We start from the raw sequence: 7996 nt of genomic DNA, 5'->3' as shown, positions 1-7996 counted from the left end.
TATGCTGAGCGAAATAAGTCAAACAGAGAAAGACATGTATCATATGACCTCACTGATATGAGGAATTCTTAATCTCAGGAAACAAACTGAGGGTTGCTGGAGTGGGGGGTGGGGTGGGAGGGATGGGGTGACTGGGTGATGGACACTGGGGAGGGTATGTGTTCTGGTGAGCGCTGTGAATTGTGCAAGACTGTTGAATCTCAGATCTGTACCTCTGAAACAAATAATGCAATATATGTTAAGAAAGAAAAAAAGAAGAAGAAGAATGTAGCAGCAGGGGAAGAATGAAGGGGGGGAAATCGGAGGGGGAGAAGAACCATGAGAGACAATGGACTCTGAAAAACAAACTGAGGGTTCTAGAGGGGAGGGGGTTGGGAGGATGGGTTAGCCTGGTGATGGGTATTGAGGAGGGCACGTTCTGCATGGAGCACTGGGTGTTATGCACAAACAATGAATCATGGAACACTATATCTAAAACTAATGATGTAATGTATGGGGATTAACATAACAATAAAAAATTAAAAATAAATAAATAAATAAATAAATAAAATAAAAGGACTGTCCAGACATTCTCACCACAATTTCCCCAGAGATCTGTTTTTCTTGCTTCCAAAACTGATCAGGCCCTGAGACAAACTGAACACTGTTAAATTCCCTGCCCTGCCCCCACGCCCGCCAAAACAAGGTAGCTATAATGCCAATTTATTAATTTGAGAGAAAAGTCCAACTGTCAAAGGAATGATGAATGCTTGGGTTGGCAAGATAATATGTTTCCTTTGCTGTCACATAACAATCAAGCTCCATGGAAAATCAAGTCATAATCAGAAGCCATTTGAAGAATATGCCATGAAAAACTATTCTCATATAGACTGGAATTATTCAAAGTCCATTTGTTGAGTCCTTCAATGTATTACATAGAGATTATAATACTGTTGATAAAAAATGCAACAAACAAGTAGTTCTAGCTGAACCAAAAATGCTTTAGCATCAGCTGAGATTCACTTGTTAATTCCATAAGCATTGACTGAACTCCCACAATATGCCAGAGACTGGGACTACTACAGTGAATAGGACATACTAAATCTGATGAAGATCTCACCTGGTGCCTGACAAAGACATGATGAATTCCTTCCACACTACAGACTGTTCTACTAAATAAGTCAATCAGAGAAAGACATGTATCATATGACCTCACTGATATGAGGAATTCTTAATCTCAGGAAACAAATAGGGTTGCTGGAGTGGTGGGGGGTGGGAGGGATGGGGTGGCTGGGTGATAGACATTGGGGAGGGTATGTGCTATGGTGAGCGCTGTGAATTGTGCAAGACTGTTGAATCACAGATCTGTACCTCTGAAACAAATAATACAATATATGTTAAAAAAAAAAGAAGAAGAAAAAGAAGATAGCAGGAGGGGAAGAATGAAGGGGGGGAAATTGGAGGGGGAGACGAACCATGAGAGACGATGGACTCTGAAAAACAAACTGAGGGTTCTAGAGGGGAGGGGGGTGGGAGGATGGGTTAGCCTGGTGATGGGTATTAAAGAGGGCATGTTCTACGTGGATGGGTGTTATACACAAACAATGAATCATGGAACACTACATCAAAAACTAATGATGTAATGTATGGTGATTAACGTAACAATAAAAAATTTAAAAAATAACCATTTATGTAAAAGACATTGCAATTAAATGTTTTGCAAATATTAATTTGCTTATCACAACCATCCCATGAGGTAGTGTTAAAGAAAAAATTATTCATGATACTTGTTAAAAGGATAAGGCAGACTTTTTGGGGGGGGAACTAGTGCACTGTGGTTTTGCAGCAGGGGAGAGAGATTAGGTTCAGTTTTGAATACAAGGAAAAATGGGGATTTATAGCCAGGGACCAGAGTGGGGAGGCATAGTTGGCAGACGGAAAATTACTAAGGGTGTAGGGTAATTCTTGCTAAGTAACCTGACAGGTAAAGGCAAGCCAGGGTGCTAAGATAATAAGATATTACCTGGGGATGAAGAATTTGGTCAGATATCAATGGAGATCATGTACCAAGCATGGGAGATTCTGGCTAAACTTAGACTTAGCAGGATTCTTGTCAAGGGTAGAGACATAAGCTCAAGGTCAGGCAGAGGGCTCAGAGGAGTTCCACTAAAGTTTGGTCAAGGAGAGAATCTCTACTGGTAGGTATTATTATAATCTCCATTTTACAAATGAGGAAACCAAGGCAAAATGTGGTTAAGTAACTAGGTTAATATCATACAGCCAATAGATAATGGATCCAGGAAATCAGTATCAATGCTGCTTTAAGAAGAACTGTATATTCTCTTGGTTCCCTTCCCCCAACACACACACACACACACACACACACACACACACACACACACACACACACGGCATCATCTTCATATAAATGCATGGAGCTCTCTAATTTTAATTCAGATTTCCTTTCCTAGGCAGTATTTAGGATGGGAAGTGCCAACATTTCTCATGAACAATACTTTTACTATATTTCCTCTGCTTGCTGACATTTTCTTTATTAAATAAAATAAATCAGGGACCTAATCTGAAATGAGTTGGCTTTTTTTTTTTCTGCCCTGTCCAACAACATGTCGATTTTATATGTTAAGAAGGCAGTGTTAGCTGTATGCAAGGATCTTTTCACTGAGTTTTTTCTATGTAGCAATCTACTCGGATAAAAGGTTCACCTCCCCAAACTTCCCTGTAGCAGGGGTGGACCTGTGACGGAGTTATCTATAAAATTTAAGCGGGAATCTACTGCATGGAAAGCTATTACATTCCTATAAACGGGGGTAGACCCGCCTGGCACTTGCCTTGTGGCCTCTGCCCTTCCCCTCTCCCTGCCTGGAATTCACATATCATAGGCTTCTGCAGTCATGCTGAGGTCATGAGTGGAGGCCACATGATTGAGAAAAGCAAAGCAGAACTACATACAAATGCAACCTGGATCCATGCCAGCATCATGGACCTACCATTTCATCTTGGATTTCTTCTTTAGCCCACTTACTATGTGAGAAAAAAGAAATGCTCATTTGGTTCATCTACTACAGTAGAGCTTATATCTCCCGCACCAGAAAACAAGCAGAAGTAATACACACACCAACTGTGAAAGAGAAATTATTGACGTGATTTTCTCATTCTTGGTGAACATCTCACTGTACCTATTAAGTGCTTACAGTAAATATTACCACTGACAAAATGTTATTCAATAAAGTGAGGTGCATATTTTAAGCAATAACATGCAAAAAAGAAAAAAGAGATTACTCAGAAATTGCTTTCCCTCTTGTTTCTACCTGTTGTTTCTAGCACTCTTCCTTCTTCTGGTTATTTTAGCATGGACTGCTAGAGAAATATAAGTTGCTTTTTGAACTTAGGCCCTTTGGTATTGATCAGTTACTTGGAACAATGGTGATCCTAGAAACATAAAAATGGAGGGGTAGAGATGAGTATTCTGAAATATCCACAGAATACAATGTAAATCATGCAGCCTCAATCTCTGATATAATCTGATCTGACTTCAAAGAACTTGAACAGGTCCTTAAATTCACTCTTTATGAAAAGGACTGCGAGGTTTTCAAAAGAGAACACATTCAAGTACATTCTCACTTTTCTGAAAGCCCACTCATTACTTTTCAAGCACCTTTGCCTCAAAACCTACCACTTCCAGAAAGGCAATCTTCATCTGTAAGTGGTTTTGTCACAATGATTAAGGAAAGAAGATCAGAGAATCCAATGGTCCAGATTATTTCGGGAGAGAGGAGGCATGAAAAATGGTCCCTGGCATATAATTTCACTTTTTGAGAAACCGAAAACCTAGAGGGATAAAAAACAACAACAACAACAATACAGACGCAAGGTCTCTGAACTGCCTTGGAAAGAGAAAAACAGTTTAGCTTGCTCTGCTGCTATAACAAGCAGCAGAGTTTATTGTTTTGTTTGCAGACTGAGGGCTGCAGAAAATAAATATCTGTAGCTGAGGGAATCTAGAGATAATGAACATCCAGAAGTATGACTACACCCTGAGGTATATGGGGAATCGTCTTACTGACAGAGAATAAAAAGGAGATAAAGTAGCAGAGAAGAAAATCTTAGCAGTGGTGAAACAAAGAAGAGGTTTACAAGAGAGAGCAGTGGATGGGGAAGGCATAGAATTCCAGCCCCAACCAGCAGCCACATCTACGCAGGGCTGATTAAAGAACAGGATTCACTTGAATTCTGCCGTCTGGCCTTTCGCATCTGGAATGCTAATTGAGGGGAGAAACGGTTACAGTCCCACAGAGCCGAAAGGCACCCCTGTTTCATTCTCTTCCATCAGCTACATCCGCTTGCAGAGAGCACAGTAAGACCATCACCCGAGGGAAGGTTCCATTCATGGACATTTTCAGAAAATGCTTCTAAGTGAATGGTACAGCGTGGATGGTACCAGAAAACTCAAGTCAAAAGAAAAAAGAAAGCCCAAGTCAGTGAAGTTCATTTCTCTTCTCCTTCTATAAATTATGTGTCGCTCTACCAAATGATTTTTTTAAAATGATGTGTTGGAGTTTTTGCTTGTTTTTAATTCATGTCTCAGCTCCCAGATTATTTCTAATACCTCGTCAATTAACATGGAACATCTGGGTTATGTGGTGTTCTGGAACGCAAAACTTTAATATTCCTGAGGTGAGGCTGACTCGTTGCAAATTGGCGAAGCATCTGATAAATCAAGTACCTATTCAAATTGCCTTTATTCACTCACATATGAATTTATTGATTCCACGAATGTCTGTCTTATACCTCCTGTGCCCAAAGCATTCTTCCAGGTGCTGATCCATCCAGGCAAGGGTGCTAAACACAGATTTTGCCCTCAGCATGTATAAGATATGATAGAAGCAGAAAACAAGCATATTTATAAGGACATGTAAAAAAGTAGGTGAGGACTTCAATGATATAAAATAATCTGGGAAACCAGTATGGGAACATTTTCAGCTATGAGATAAGGAAAAACTTTATGGACACAGCGTGTGAACTTGACCTTTACTACAATTTAAAATTTAGTTATGACATAGGAGCAAGAAAAGAGGAAACAGCTAAGGCATTATAACTGGAAAATGTGTTGTTCGTGGAGAAAGGTAAGCTATGTCTGGAGAGCAGCATTCATCAAAAGTCAGAAAGTGAAATCATGTCCTAAGATTACCTTTCCTATAATCCAGTTATAGCTGTCCTGCCGATATGAAGTTTGAATATCAACTCACTTTCACTGACTTAATATTTTTTTGTTAAATTGATTCATTTTTTCCTTAACAACACTTTACATGGTACTTAAAAACATTACAAACAAGCAAAAAAAAAATCAGTATCATTTGACACAAGTAGAAAGTGGACATACATAAAATTTAACTGAAAATAAAGCAAAATTTCTCCAGGCCTTGTTGGTTGCTTGAGGTCTGTTGTCAATGTTAAAAATGGAGATTGCTGAGAGTCAGGGAGGGATTAGTACCTACTAGAACCAAACCAGGAGTTTCTCCTTGAGACAGTGTAGAAGAAGGAACCAGAAGAAAAGAAAATCAATGTCTCATCATTGAATGCTGCTTAGTGTTATGTCTGAGTTCCACAACAACATAGCTTTACCAAAGATGTAAGTGGCACCCTTTGGGAAAATCAACCTACAGGAAGGCTTAGATTCAAATTACAGCTCTACAATAACATAACTAACAATTCTATGTGTTAAACTTTGTTGAAAAGATGTTTGTTTGTCTCTCTCTCTCTCCCCCTCTTTTTCCCTCTCTCCCTCTGTCATACATATGTGTGTGAATAATATATATATATATCATTATAGTGAATTATATATAGCATTATAAATATACCAATTATATATAATCTATGTCATATGAAGGAGTATATAAATATTGATATATAGAGAGATAGATATATACAATTGACCCTTGAACAACACAGGTTGGAACTATATAGATCCACTAACATGTGATTTTTCTCCAAAAATACAGTACAGTACTGTAATGTGTTTTATCTTATGATTTTCTTAATTTTATTTTTTCTAGCTTTATTGTAAGAATACAATATATAATACATATAACATACAAAACATGTGTTAATTTATGTTATCAGTAAGGCTTCCAGTTAAGTTTTAGGAAAGTCAAGTTATACATGGATTTTTGACTGTGTGGGGGGAGGGAAGGAAAGGGGAGGCTTAGCACCTCTAACCTTTGTGTCACTCAAGGGTCAACTGTACATATAAAAAGAGAAAGGGACAGAGACAGAGAGAGATATCTAAATGTACATTTATATTTGTATCATTTAATGTCAATATATACATATATACAGATATATAGACATAGGTAGATAGATAAATATATACATATAAAGAGAGAGACATAGAGAGAGAGGCAGACAGAGAGGTAGAGAGAGAATTCTAAATGTACAGCCGTCTATTTATCTATCTGTCACAAAGAGAGAGAAAGAGAGAGAGAGACTCGTATATACTAGACCCGCATATAGTATTGCAATCCTAAAAACAGAGTTAGGTAAAAGTTTGGGACCAAATCATGGTACTTCAGACCTGACATCACTAAAAGTATATATTTCGGAAAAACAAAAGCACATCAGAAAATGAGTGTACTGTCATAAGCAGGATGGGATGCAAAACATTAACTGAATTCCAAACTTACAACATTCGATTTTAAGTGCTAATCAATATTCATGTCTATATATACAAGCATATATAAATTTGTTTTAATTTCAGAAAATTTTGAAATAGTTTACATATATTTGCATTATCAAAATTCTTCAGTAATGTTCTACATCTTCCAGGCAAAAAGGGAACAATTCAAATAACCAGCTGCCATCTATAGATCTCAGCAAGCAATAATTTTGTCCTTTTTGTGGGGGATGGTATTCCCCCAGAGATTTTACTGATCTCTTTTTTGTTTGGTAAAATGACTAACTATTTGAGGATTCCAGCAAAAGAACATAAGTGACTGTTGCTTACAGTCAAGACTCAATTATCCATATGCAAATAATTTCCGATGTGTTCGTTATCCCAGTCTGCCATTATCCTTCTGCCAAGAAGAGTTTTCTAGGCCAATTTTCCCCACTGCTGATTGGGATATACTTAGAAAATTCACAGTGGTTTCAACATGAGCTTCAGCAAACCATAATTAGGTGAGTCTGCTGAAACTAAACACAGCCAAACTAAAGAATGCATTCCAAGACCAAGTATTGACTACAGTAGATGCTATAAATCTCAGAGCTGCCATCCATCGGCACAGATAAGTGAAAACTATGTTTTATCTTCATTTTATACTTGAGTCTATATGAAAATGGAGGAATAAAGTGCTTGATTCTCACATCTGCCCTTCTCACCCTAGGTACTCATTTAAAAAAGAGAGTTGAGAAAGTATTTGTATATCCAGAGGAATTGTCTCTGTCTGTGATGTTGAGAAACCCAATTTGTCATTCTGTCTTTCTTTATCATCTAATTTGAGAAATCATACCATTTCTGACTTCCATTTCCCCTCACCTCTTTCCCAGGGGACATAAAAGAAAAAGAGGATGTATCCCACTTGATGATATGAATGTACAGCTCACAAGTTAATCAGTAGTGGGCTTATCCATCTAGCAATTCTAACTGAAGACAAACTGATGATGCCCTTGACTGGAAGAACAAATTGTAGGCAATTTATAGTAACTTTCATTTTCTGAGTATTGTCTGAACATTTACTATGTGCCAGACACTTTGCTAAGCATTTGTAAAATGAATTGTGTTACATAACACAACCCTGTAAGATAGGAACTGTAGGTATCCTTATTTACAAGTGAGGAAACATATTCAAAAATATTAAGTCCCTTGTCCAAAGACACAGTGAGAAAGTAGCTGAGGCATGGCATGAACCCTGGGATGCCTGACTCCAAAACATAGCTTCCCGCGCCTTCTTTTCCATTTCCAGATCCACGGACACGATAGCAGTAAATGATCAGAAGCCAG

The sequence above is a fragment of the Halichoerus grypus genome, chromosome 10, assembly GCF_964656455.1.
Source record: "Halichoerus grypus chromosome 10, mHalGry1.hap1.1, whole genome shotgun sequence".
Taxonomy (NCBI): Eukaryota; Metazoa; Chordata; class Mammalia; order Carnivora; family Phocidae; genus Halichoerus; species Halichoerus grypus.
This window is presented reverse-complemented; position numbering follows the sequence as displayed.